This window comes from Monodon monoceros, unplaced genomic scaffold, assembly GCF_005190385.1.
Source record: "Monodon monoceros isolate NGI ecotype Baffin Bay Population unplaced genomic scaffold, NGI_Narwhal_1 Super_Scaffold_18, whole genome shotgun sequence".
Lineage (NCBI taxonomy): Eukaryota > Metazoa > Chordata > Mammalia > Artiodactyla > Monodontidae > Monodon > Monodon monoceros.
The window spans coordinates 74,018,132-74,031,849 of NW_021703774.1; the positions used below are offsets into that span (position 1 = coordinate 74,018,132).

The 13,718-nt window shown below is 41.1% G+C and overlaps 1 non-coding gene across 1 annotated transcript; it reads right to left on the minus strand.

Annotated features, from left to right (window-relative positions):
• Nucleotides 1-250: 250 nt before the first annotated feature.
• Nucleotides 251-324, minus strand: TRNAN-GUU. Its single transcript has one exon. It is a non-coding gene; the product is annotated as a tRNA-Asn (tRNA).
• Between the last annotated feature and the right edge of the window lie 13,394 nt (nt 325-13,718).

Below are 13,718 nucleotides of genomic sequence, written 5' to 3' on the forward strand. Positions count from 1 at the left end.
CAAACTATGGAAGAAACTTCATTGCTAAAAGGAACCCAGAAGATAACGATGAGATGAGGAATCCTGGATTCCAAGTGACCTGTTTTCCTCCAGAGCTCTTCTGCGAGGATCAGTGATGATCTCGGCTTACGTCCTCCTGTTGTGCGTAAGACTTGGGGGACAGAAGAGTAATGGAGGGTTTCTGCACTTTTAGAGCAGTGTACAGGGTAGAAACAACCGCAAACCCTTTACACTCTAAAAAGATGAGGCCCGTCCCTGGGTGGGCTCGAACCACCAACCTTTCGGTTAACAGCCGAACGCGCTTACCGATTGCGCCACAGAGACACCTGCAATTTGCCTTTCCTCTCCCCTCCCCCACCTCATCTCAATAGAGAGCAAGTCCGCCATTCGCAGGACTGAGGAGCTGGCTCCAAGCTTCGGACAACCGGAGACGTGGAGTCGACGCAGCGCGTTTGTTCCGTGGGAAAGCCGTGCGTCGGGCGATTCCGAAGGCAGAAGGGAGCAGAGCGTCCCCGCCGCGCCTTGCTCCACACCCGCAGCAGTTGCCAGCGCCCCGGAGACGCCAGGGGTCGCGACCCTACCCGCCTGAGCCGAGTAGGGTCCAAGGGAAGCTGAACGCCCCGTGGGCTTCGTGATGGCTCCCCGTTTGCTCCGTCTTCACCCGACCATCTGGGCTTGGCCGCGGGAGCGGGAAAGAGGGGTTGGGGAGGGTTGCTCAAAAGGGAAATATAAAGAGGCGGGAATGAAGCAGGGGAGGCAAGGACAAAGCAAAGATAACTTCCTGGAAGGCTGTGCAGAGACAAGGGCTGGACACAGGGGAGATGAGAAATGCGTCAGAATTGGGAGGGGATAACGCAGGGAAGATGTGAAGGAAAATCAGGAGTGCCTGCAGTTATCCAACAACAAAGCAGAGCAGTAACTGGAACGGATTTATGTCAAAATGAGAAGAGCAAGAGTGCAGTTGACTGCCAGCACGGTGGCGCGCTGTGGTCGTATAGTGTTTAGTACTCTGCGTTGTGGCCGCAGCAACCTCGGCTCGAGTCCGAGTTATAGCAGTGTTTTCCCCATCTTTTGCGTTGTATCTACCAAAGCAACTCTTAGCTTGTCGCTGGCTTGTCCAAACGGAGTAAGGTAAGGAGAACGGAGGTCAGCCCATCAGTGCACTAGGCTATAGAGCTCTGGATGTGCTCCGGGTCTCACCATTTAAGAGAAAATATCTAAAGATCAGGTTCAAGCTCTAAATGAGTCTTATGTGTAACTTCCACGAAGGAAATGGTGTAGTCACACGGGGATTTTGTTTGGCTTTGGTTTTTGGTGCAAATGTTTCAAACATCAGTCATGTTTTTTTACACAAAATAAAACAGATTTTAAAGAGTTTACAGTATACTGCAAACCGATCATGGTCTACACTGGATTTTCTGACGTCCGCCCACCAATCCTAAAAGGAAATTATTAACGTGTGTTTACAGAACAAAATGCACACATCAAATTTGTTTACAGACAAATGCCCCATTAAGGGCAGCTATTTAACTATTGAAATGTGTGATCATCACCAGGATTGACAGAAGATTTTTATCATTCAAGCATGGCCCTTTGATACTCTCCAGGTAATGCCTGTACATCTCCTGCTACTTTAAATTACTCTGATGTCTACCCCTTCAGATTAGGCTTGTTCTTTCTTCAAGTTCATATGAATGAATATATAATTTTTCTATCTAGCTATTAACAAGCAGCATTATGTTTTGATATATACGTATGTTATTGAGTTTCTCACACCTTAATTTTGGTGTTAATGATAAGCATTACACTAATGTAAAACCATGTCACAAATGATGGACATTTGGGTAATTTCAAACTACAGCTTTGGGGAAAGGCTCATATGAATGCCATTCTACTAGTTATTTGTGGATATGAGAATAAATGTCCACTGAAGGAAAGAGAGCAATGGACAGGAAATTGGCAAGGAAAGCAAGACCAATGGCCTTCTATCCTAGAGGTTTTAGTATGGGGGAGTGAAGGGGAGCAGTGAGGCAGGTCATAGAGAAGTGGAATATTTACTGCCACTGAAGAGCACTAAAAAGGTGACTAGACACTAGAATATGGCTGCCAGTCACAGGTGTGTCTAAACACTCATGGTTCCATAACCTTACGTGCCACCAGCAACAGCTGCAGAAGATTGCTTTTTCTCACTCCTACAATTTCTCTTGAGTGCATCTAATGGCATACATAATTTCTATGCAGAAGCCAAGCTGCAAGAGAATCTCAGACAAATCTAGACACAGACTTTACATTTTTCACAAAATATAACTCAAAATAGTTCATAGACCTAAAAGGAACGTGTTAAACTATAAAACTTCCAGACGATAGCATAGGAGAAAATCTATGTGACCTTGGGCTTGACACTAAGTTTCTTGGGTATGAAACCAAAAGTGCCATTGATGAAAGAAAAAATTGATAAATTGGACTTCATTAAAATGAAAATCTTTGCTCTGCAAAAGACACAGTTAAGGGAACAAAAAGACAAGCCACAGACTGAGAGAAAATATTTGCAAAACAAGTATCTGATAAAGGACTTGTATCTAAAATACACAGAGAGCTCTTAAACCTCAATGATAAGAAAAATGTTTTAGTCCAGTTTAAAAAGTTGCAAAAGATCTAAACAGACATCCCACCAAAGAAGGTATACAGATGGCAATGAAGCATATGAAAAAATGCTTAACATCCTATGTCATTAGGGAATTGCAAATGAAAACAACAATGGGATACCACTACACACCCATTAGAATGGTTAAATCCAAAAAACGAACAATACCAAATGCTACAGCAGATTGTGGAACAACAGAAATCATCACTCATTGCTTGTGGGAATGAAAAATGATACAGCCATTTAGGGAGAGACTTTGACAGCTTCTTACAAAAGCTACACATAGCCTTACAATATGATCTAATAATCGTGCTCCTCCTACGTATTTACAGAGATCTGTTGAAAACATATGTCCACACATAAATTTGCACACGAAAGTTTAAAGCAGCTTTATTAATAATTGCCCCAAACTGGAGGCAAGATGCCCTCCAATAGGTGAATGTATTGAACAAAACATGGAATAATACTAAGCAATAAAAAGAAATGGACTATAATCAAAAGAACCTTAAACACACATTACTAAGCGAAAAGCCAGTCTGAAAAGACTGCATACTGTATGATTCTAATTATGTGACATTGAAGGCAAAACTATAGAGATAGTAAAAGAGAGTTAACCTTAATGCAAACCATGAACTTTAGTTAATAATAATGTATCAATATTGGTTTATTAATTGTAAGAAGTGTATCACATAAAGGCAAGATGTAAGTAATAGAGGAAACTGTGCAAAGAAGGAGTGAATATGACAACTCTGCTATGTGCTCCATGTTTTTGTAATCCTCAAACGGTTCTAACGAGTATTAATAATGCAAAAACAAAGATCTACTGACCAGAAGATTGGAGTGCTGAAGTGTAAAACCAAAAGGCAAGATAAAAATGATTTTCTCGTGGGTGCGCCGCTCCACTGCGGGCTCATTCTTGTTCTTAATTTTACCAAGACCCGCAAACTAGGGCCTACCTCCCCAGGAAGGTCAGAGGTCCCGCTCTCCAACTTCCTTCATCTCCACGCGAATTCCTCCCCACAAGCGTCCGCCTCCCTGGGCCCCTGACGACTCTCCCGTCACAGCTACAGTCCTTCAGTGACCTTCATTTCTTGATCCCCACTCCATAGTGCGATGTAGTCCAAGGATACGATAGGAGAAAGGATAAGTAGTAACAAGGGTTTCAGTTTCAAGTGTTCCAAACCGCAGAGATCCAGCAGACAGACACACTTGGGGCTTCAAAGACAGGCTCTCGCCAGGTGGCTTCTGCCCTATGGCACTAGCGCATGCGCGATCACTTCGTGGCTTCAGAGGGCTGCAGAAGTACTTCTGTTGAGCTCAGCTCCTTATACCGGGAAGGGCCCCGCAGCTAAAGCTATGCTTTGGTTGGGAATCGAGGTCTCCTGAATGGGAGGCGAGAACTCTACCATTGAATCACCAATGCCTTGGTCTGTACTGCTAGACTAGGTGTCACCAGGCAGGGTCTCGGGAAGGACTTTGAAAAGCCAGTTCTAAAAATAAGTTTATACAGGCCTCTTTATTAGGCAGAACAACCCGCTCCCCCACCCCCGAAAAAAAAACCACACCCAGAGCAAAGCCTTGTGTAGGAGGCTTAGGTCAGGAAACACCACCAAGTTGCAGCATTCAAATCAAAATACTGGACTTCATTTCTTCACTGAGGATGCATTCTTTTTGCCCTCCCATTGCTTGGTGTCTCCCAAACCCTTTCCCCCCAATCTTGAGACAAGCACAAGTTCTTTCCCTAAACAGGCGTTCAGGACTCAGGGACGGTCTGGGAGGCTGGAGGTTTGGGGATGTGCCTGAGTTACTCCAGATCTGAATGACTATTAAACCTCTCTCCTCCTAAGGCTTTTTTTTTTTTAAGCAATTTAATTTCCTCCTGCCCTGATTCAACTACAGTAACATAAATTATAACAAAATTTAATAGAGTGGACAGTTAAGTGAATTTATTCTCTTCAGAATAAATAAAATTAACCAGATAAGATGCTCTTCTGAGTCGCTGAAAGAGGCCAAGGATCAAATGGTCCTGAATTTAAGCTCTTGTGTTTGAGAGAGACCTACAAAAGGGTGAATAAGTGAAAATTTCCCTCAAGATTTCTTCCCTTTAGCCCCACCCTCTTTGGCCACTTGAAGAGGGCATGCCAGAGAAAAACGATTACATTCGATTCTGGGTAGATGCTAGAATGTTACTCTTCTATCTAATGTAAAGCTCTTTTGCCCTTTGCCTTGTCTGATATTCTGATATCCAAATTATTCCTTTTTTATTCTTTTGTTTACAATTAGCTTGGCACAGGCCAAGCACTAACCCACGCACAATCACTCCAGGGCCCCAGAGCCTCTCTCCTCTCTTGGCATCTCTTTTAAGTCCCTAGAAAAGCCTAAGGATCAAAATGGGCAGCTTTCAAACTCTTGTGTCTTACAAGACCTACACAAGAGCATTAAGTGAAATTTTCACTCCAAGGTTTATTCCCTTCACCACATCACACTATATCCTTCCCCTCTCCTTTCCAGCTCTTGACTTATTTTCAACTCTGAAGATCCACTCAAGGTCTTTTTACTACCTTACATTCAAGCAAAACTTTATTCTTGATCATTGTATTCTCTACCCTTTTCAATTGCTCTGCTGGAGTTTTGCTACTTTGCAGACTAATCATTATGCCTATCTAGCTAAATTTCTTTTCTCTTTTGTCTATCTGTGAGTGTGTATGTGTCTGTGTGTGTGAGAGAGAGAGAGAGAGAGAGAAACTTTCCTTATTTGCTCCTCTCTCTCTCTTTCATTATTTAACAACCCTAGACTATAAACTATGCTAGGCACTGTTCTACCTCCTGAGAATATTTTATTTACGTATACAACCTTAGTTTTCTGGGAAATATGAATCTTTTTCATATGAAAATATGTCTTCAGAAGACAGAGTCAAGTAAAATGTGATTTTGTTAGAACACAATTAATGCCAAAATAAAAGTTGACACATCACATATTCAATTCTGACAGTCAGGAAAGTCTTTCCAGAGGAAAAAGGCTTCTGAACTGAGACCTGAAGGATGAGAATGAATTTGAAGAACAAAGAGGGAGTTGTGAAAGGCCATCCCCTGTAGAGAGAAGCAAGTCCCTGAGAGTGAGAGAGTTCCTGACAGGTCAAGTACTTCACTGTTGTTGGATTTGAGAATTGGCAAGAGATATTCTGATGATAAGGAAGGGGGGCAAGCAGAGTACATGTCATAGAGGTAATAAGACATTTTAGTGAAGGAATATGGGGATGCTAGGTGGCTTTAGGCAACAGGCATGTCCAGATTTAGGCTGCGGAAGTGTCGCTCAGGATACAGTGTGGCAAATGGATTAGTGTAGATTAGACTGGCTGTAGGGAGGCCAGCTTTTTATCTGGTTGTATTAACGGATGGAATGTATTAATGTATTAATGGGTGGAAGAGTGTAGGCATAGAGTGGCAGTAAGCCAGTGGTGCACCCAATAAAGTTAAGCACGATCTCTTGATTATACTGCACATAAACTTCTGTGCCAGGAGGATAAGAGAGTATATCCAAAGAGGGTAGCAAGGTCTGGTTTGGACAACAGGGTGGTTCGTGGTGAGGATAAACACACTAGGTAAGGGTAGGAACAGATTTGGGTGTTGTCTTGGTGATTGATTGAAACGCTTGAGAGACAGTGCACACTACTCTTGGGGAGACACTGTGCCTGGGTCTGATCACAGAGTGTCAAGGCAGAGGGTGATGTGTGATGCTGACAGGGAGCTCACTGGTGTGTTGAGTTCTAGCGTTTGTGACTCTGAGACGCACAGGAGGCATCGACTTGTGATTTAGGAGTTATGAGTGGAAAGTGCAGGTTTGTAGTTTAGAAAGATGTGTGGGAATACATGTAGATCTGGTTGATGTAGTTGGTAAATGAAGGCATGATGGCCAGAGCTGGCCTGTGTCTTTGGTATTGGGCAGAGGGCAGATAGAGCCAAAGCTCTTCAGGGTCGAGGGGATGGTCGCTTTCCTTGTTGAGCTCAAGTTTCTGACTCAGCCTCCACCTAGCTTGGCTTCTCAGCAAGAGAAGCATGACTGCATGTCTGCAGCTCATATCTTTCCGAAAGTCATAATGGTTCCTAAGTCCCAACATGTGGGGGAGCCCCCTCCCAGGTTCCTTTCTTCAGTGTAATTTCCCCCAGGAAAAATTGGGAAAGAAATCTCTCTGTATTTCAATTTCATCAGAAGGCCAATATATTAATATTTCTTCTGCTTCTTTCTGTTATATTCACTAGTTTGTTGAGTAGTATTATATATATCTACTTTATCATCTGTTGATGAACAATTAGGCTGCTTCCATACCTTGGCAATTGTAAATAATGCTACTATGAACATTGGGTTGCATGTATCTTTTCAGATTAGTGTTTTTTTTCTTTCAGATATATACCCAGGAGTAGAATTGTTCGGTCTAAAATTCTAATCCAGGGAAGAAATAAGAAACAGAAGCAGAATTAGACTGGAATTAGAAAAAAGCCAGAATCAAAATAGAGATAAAGAAGAAACACATTGGTTAACGGAGTTAGTTCTTTGTAACTGTTTTTTTGTACAAGAATAATGAGTCAGTCTTGTAACCACTATAACAATAATATGTGTCTACTTTTTAAGGTGTTCAAAGTATTTGGATGGATATGTGACGTACCATAATCATTAAAAGAGTAATTAATATTAAGTTTGCAATCAATGCTTGATTATATGGGAGAATCTAATCTCCTAAATTGGACTCGGTGTTGTGCTTAGTTTTAGCATTTGTGACTCTGAGATGCATATGAGGCATAGGCTTTGGTGCTTTGCTTACATAAGGAGCAGACTTATTTTTAGAAAAGTATCAATGGGTGAAATTATCAGAGTTGTGATGTGAGCTGACAAAACTGATATTTTGATATTTTCATTTGACTGTCCCCACTCCATGCTGTTGCCTGATTGCGAGTCTCTTTCGCAAGCCTTTGCTTTGGGTGCCTGTCAGTCTGTGAGCTCTGTCTTCCAAAGACAAAGGGGTAAGCCTATTTTGGAACTTTTTTATCTCGCCGCCCCCGGTTCTTCGGTCGCTCTGGAGATGCTTTCTGGAGAGCTGTCAGAGACGTGGCCAGGGAGAAGCATTGGTGGTTCAGTGGTAGAACATTCGCTTCCCACGCGGGAGAGCCAGCCTCGATTCCCAGCCAATGCACAGTGCTTTTCTCTTTTTTTCCCTCCCTGACTTTTCACGCTTCCTCCTTGTTTGCGTGGTGCACAGTCAAGTCCGAAAATTCCGTGGTTCTGGCCACCAGGAGTAGGAAAATGAGAACTAAAATCCTCAAGGCAGTTCTGAGCAGAAGACTGTAAGGAGTCGAGCTAAACTGGGGCTTTGCAGAGCCCTGTGGCCCTCAGGTGTTTGGGCATACAGAGTAGCCTTTGGCTCGCAGCGCAGCAGCCACCTTACTTTCAGTTTTTCTCCTGGAAGATCCTAGGAACCCAAAGAGCCATCAGGTCACTGATTCACTCTCTGGACCTTGGGCTGACGGCTGGGCCATGTCTCACCGGAGAGCGAGAATCAAGAGAGGAAGGTCCCAAAAGAAGAGCATCTGCGGGGCCCAGCAGACACCTCAGTGTCCAGGGAGGCGCTAGCAGCCCAAGGAAGAGGAAGGAGTGTGGGGAGGAATCCGCGTGGACAGGAGGGGGGATTCGAAAAGGAGGCCTTGCACAGAGGTGGGGAGAGGCCTCTCGAGTCTGTGCACCGGACACTGTGCTAAATTTAACATCGTCAACCACTTCGGTCTCTGCGTGTCCCAGGGGCCTGTCGGTGTTGCAGGAAGGATCCTGTGTACCTGGCAATGTGTGTCAACAGGTGTTAGCCTGAAAATTTGTATATATATATTATTTTTTAAGGGAAAATGAGCAACAGAATCTGGGATATGTTTATCCGGTTTTATTTTATAGCTCTTGGAGGTTCCTTCTAAAGGATTCCGACTTGAGGGTACTAGGGGTGTGGCTGCCTTAAGACTAGGAGTGATTAATTTTCCCCCAAATCTGTGGAGGATTCCCCTACCTAACAGTAGGGGAATCAAAGATCAGTGACATTTTGGGAGTTACCCACCCTTTCTGTTTTAAAGAAAAACATGATTTATTCATTTTCAAGAGTTTCCATATTCTGAGATTGTCCTTCCACATTTTTAGTATAAAACGATGGCAATTCCTCAATTCCTCCCACACTTTAACAGGTAATAACCTTCTACCTCATCCCCACTCCTATTTTCTTCTTCTCCTTCTCCTCCTTCTTCTTCTTCACCAATCTGAATGTTATCTCATGTGGGTTTCCCTTTTAATGTCCCTTATTGGTAATGAATTTGAGCACCAATACATGTTTGTTAGCTACTTGGATTTTCTCATATAAGGGGTTCCCCCCCCAAGACCTTGTTGATTTCCCTATAGGTCTGTCTGTCTGTTTCTTCTTGTTTTGTAAGAATTCATTAAATATCTTCAGTACCAGTTGATTATGCTGACTGCAGATACATTCGCCCAAGTTGTGACGTGTCTTTTTACTCTTTATTCTGTGTTTTGATGAACAGAGATGCTTGATGTATTCAAATTGATCAGTCTCTTCATTAAGAATTAGTCTTTTTGTCTTATTTTTAAAATCCTTGCTTACCTTTGAGATCGTAGAAGTACCTTGCTACATAATACCAATTAAAATCATTTTAAGTTTCATTTCATTTTAGGTACTTAATCCACACTGAAATGATTTTGGTTACGGTAGAGGTAGGTGTCATATTTCATTTCCCCCGTCCCCTCCCCAGTGCATGTGATTGAACTGCATGCTACAATTGTTGAATATTTATAACGTTTTTAATACCTTTTCTTCTTAAACCCTTAATTTAGCTCAGTCCCTCTGATTTTTAAATTTTATATATACCAGATAAACTCAGTTCTTTTAATAATTCTAGTAATTTATCTTTCATATATGTAAATAATTATAGTATTCATTTTTCATCTTTACTTTTTTTTTCAAGTGTATACATGTTGATCCCAAACTCCCAATCTATCCCTCCCCCCCCTTCCCCCCGGTAACCGTAATTTCATTCTCTAAGTCTATGAGTCTGTTTCTGTTTTGTAAATAAGTTCATTTGTATCTTTTTTTAAAGATTCTGCATATAAGCGATATCATATGATATTTGTCTTCCTATCTGACTTCATTTAGTATGATGATCTCCAGGTCCATCCATGTTGCTGCAAATGGCATTATTTCATTCTTTTTAATAGCTGAGTAATATTCCATTGTGCATATGTACCACATCTTTATCCATTCATCTGTTGATGGACACAGGTTGCTTCCATATTTTGGCAATTGTAAATAATGCTGCAATGAACACTGGGGTGCATGTATCCTTTTGAACCATGTTTTTCTCCAGATATATGCCCAGGATGGGGTTGCTAGATGATATGGTAGCTCTAATTTTAGTTTTTTAAGGAACCTCCATAGTGTTCTCCATAGTGGCTGTATCAATTTACATTCCCACCAACAGTGCAAGAGGGTTCCCTTTTCTTTACACCCTCTCCAGCATTTATTGTTTGTAGATTTTTTGATAATGGTCATTCTGCCTGGTGTGAGGTGATATCTCATTGTAGTTTTGATTTGCATTTCTCTAATAATTAGCGATGTTGAGCATCTTTTCATGTGCCTCTTGGCCATCTGTATGTCTTCTTTGGAGTAATGTCTATTTAGGTCTTCTGCCCATATTTTGATTGGGTTATTTGTTTTTTGGTCATCTTCACATCTTATACTGTTTCTTTTTTTTTTCTTGCCTTTCCTCACTGGCTAATATCTCCATCGCAGTGGTGAAAAGATGTGGTCAGAGTGAGGCCTATTTGTCTGATTCCTGTTGGTTCCTGATTGGTAAGGGTTGGGGGAGGGGGGAAAGCCAGTATTTTATCATCAGCTATAATGTTCGCTGAAGGTTTTTTGTGTGTTTCTTTTGGTTTTGTTTTTGAAACTACCCGTAGGCAGGTTAGGTCTGTTCTCTTCTATACTATTATGCTTAAGTTTTAAAAAATGGTAAATCGATGGTGAATTTTTTCAAACACCTGTTCTGTATCTTAGTGATTATTATTTTTCTCCCTTACATTGTTAATGTGGTAAATTAGATTAATTTATTTTCTAACAAGAATCAACTGTTTTCCAGGATAAGACCAATTTTCTCACAATATATATTTTTTAATACATTGCTTATTTTTTTTAATTACAGCTATATTCAGCAATAAGACAGACCTATAATTTCTGTTTTTTCATTGCCGTTTTTTGGTTCCAATATAAACTCATAAAATAAGTTGGAGAAAATATGCCATCTTTTAATACTTTTGGAATTTATTTGCTCGGGAATCATTTCTTCTAATGAACTTTTTTCGTTCTGAAGCTCTCTTTGCAGGAAGATTTTTAAATTCTGATTTTAAAAAATTTAATGCTTGTAGGACTAGCTCATTTCCCCCCAGAATCATTATTGGAATATGTTCAGTTCCTCTCAAATTTTTAATTTGTTGGCATATATGTGTTTATGAGATTCATTTATTGTTCCCATATGTCTACAGGTTCAGCAGCAATGACTTCCTTCTTCTCTCTTAACAGTTTTAGCAGTCTTTTCAAAGAGCCAACCATTTATACTTTTTCTTCTGTATATTTATTTCTAATTTGAAAATTCCTGGTTTTATATATAATTTCTGCTCCTATCTGCTTTTGTTGTTGTCATTATTCTTTTTGTAACTTTATGAGATGGAGATTTAGCTCTTCAGAAATCAGCCTTGAATTTCATAATTTACATTTAAATCTGTGTATTGTCCTCTAAAGACTGGCTTAGCTGCACCTTCTGCATATACATAGTATTTTCAGTTTTGTTTGATACAGAATATTTTCTAATTTTCACATCTGCTTTGATACAAGGATTGGTAGAAGTGTTTCTAAAATTCCAAATACATGAGATTTTGTTCTTATATTTTATAACTGAATTCTAGATACTAGTTGATTCTCTTGAAATGTTATTTGTAGACACCTCTACAGCCCTAGAATGAATATATTTTCCTCTGAATATGTTCTCCTCTAATAGGCTCTTGAGGTTTGTTACCAGCTGGGAAACAACACACCAAGTTGCTGTCTTATGGTTTCTCAGACTACCCAGGCTGTGGGTACTCAAGGCTAAATCTGCTAGAGGTCAAGTCTGTGGCCACGATTTCTCATGAACTTTTAAAACTTTCTTTTTCTTTATACTGTTTGTGGCACCAAGGCTGCCTTGTCCAAAGAGCTCTGGGATTTGAAGGGACAGGACTAGATCGGATGACCCTTACCCCTGAGGGCTTAAGATTTTGGGGTCCCAGCTTAATGTAGTGAGGACCTCCTATATGACTTCTCAAGTTAGTCTGGGACTAAAACTTGACTTCCATGTTTCCTGTACTCAAGGCCCCCTGGAACAGAATATGAAAGAAGCTATCTTGGCACTCCAACCTCAGAGTGTAAGCAGCTTTGATGCCTCTCCTTTTATTTTTTGCACTGACACCTGCAAATGTTAGTGACAAGCTTGGCATCTACCATGGGTCTATCTTTTTTAAAGCTACTGATCAAGCTTTTAAAAAAAATCTCTCAGTTGAAACTGAAATAGATTGTATTCTCTTACTTTGAAAACTATACGTTTATAATCACCTGAATGTATAGGATTTTAGAATTCCTATACTTTTTGGAGTGACACACCAGAAAAAGGAAGCATGGTGAGAACATCCATCACCACTTGCCTACTGGCCTGCTGGAACCAGATTGTATCCAGCACCTCCAACACATCCATGCTACATCCATTAGCTCTCCCTAAAAAGTGGTCTCTTGATGTCACATTGCCCACAAGCCCTAGGTTTGAGTACAAACAAACAAAAGTACATTTTGCCCTCAGTTTGACAGTGCGAGGAAGAAAGATCCACAGTCTCTATACATGAGCTAAAAGACACTTGGGCAAGGGACTCTGGGATTCGTTACACATTTGACAGCCCTATGGGGGAGGGAGGACATGGGCACCATGTGGGAATGTCCTCTTGGGTCCACATGATCCTTGCCTAATGGAAGAAGGCACAGCCAGAAGAGTGCAAGAGTGGAGCCCATGGCAGATCTCTTCTTCCTTGGCTCCAAGCACAAATTGGGTAGACAAGCATATGAACAAGGAAAGCACTAACTTTCCCCAAGATACAGTGATATACTTGTGTTGTTGTTGCCAACCATTTTATTAGGATGTTGTTACCTAAGAACTGAAGAAAGGAGACAAAACAGAAGAGAGTGAGAAAAAAATTCTCCATTTTAGCTAATCCAGGGTATTGTGCCAATTACCTAGAGTCCTTGAACTGAGACGGTAACAAGCGAAGGCAATTGGCCCCAAGCGTTTGATTGTTGTAAAATTTTTGTTAAAGGTATTTAACACTGACAGGTTGGCTACAGGGTGGAATAAAGGACAGTGTCTGTCCTACAGAATTGCCAAGGATTTACAAGTAAGAACTTTCTACAGCATTATTTTTATATGAATTTATTTATTTTATTTATTTATTTTTGGCTGCATTGGGTCTTCGTTGCTGAGTGCGGGCTCTAGGTGCGCGGGCTTCAGCAGTTGTGGCTCACAGGCGTTAGAGCGCAGGCTCAGTAGTTGTGGCATACGGGCTTAGTTGCTCCGCGGCATGTGGGATCTTCACGGACCAGGGCTCGAACCCGTGTGCCCTGAATTGGCAAGAGGATTCTTAACCACTGCGACACAGGGAAGCCCTACAGCATTATTTTTGATACTAAAATATCAGAAGCAATTTATTATTCAAAAATTATATGGTGTTTAAATGTGCATTAATATATTCAGACAATTAAAATGCAATTGTTAAAAAGGGAGTTAGACAATCCTGATGATTCAGATGATGTTACTGATAAAATAATGAGATCAAAATTTTTGAGCATTTGTGGCACTCTTACATACATTTCCTTATTTGAAGCTCAGAACAACCCAGGAAAATGTGTAATCCATGGTAGAGGGTGAGAGGTTCCGAGGCACAAAAGGAAGATAAGCACTC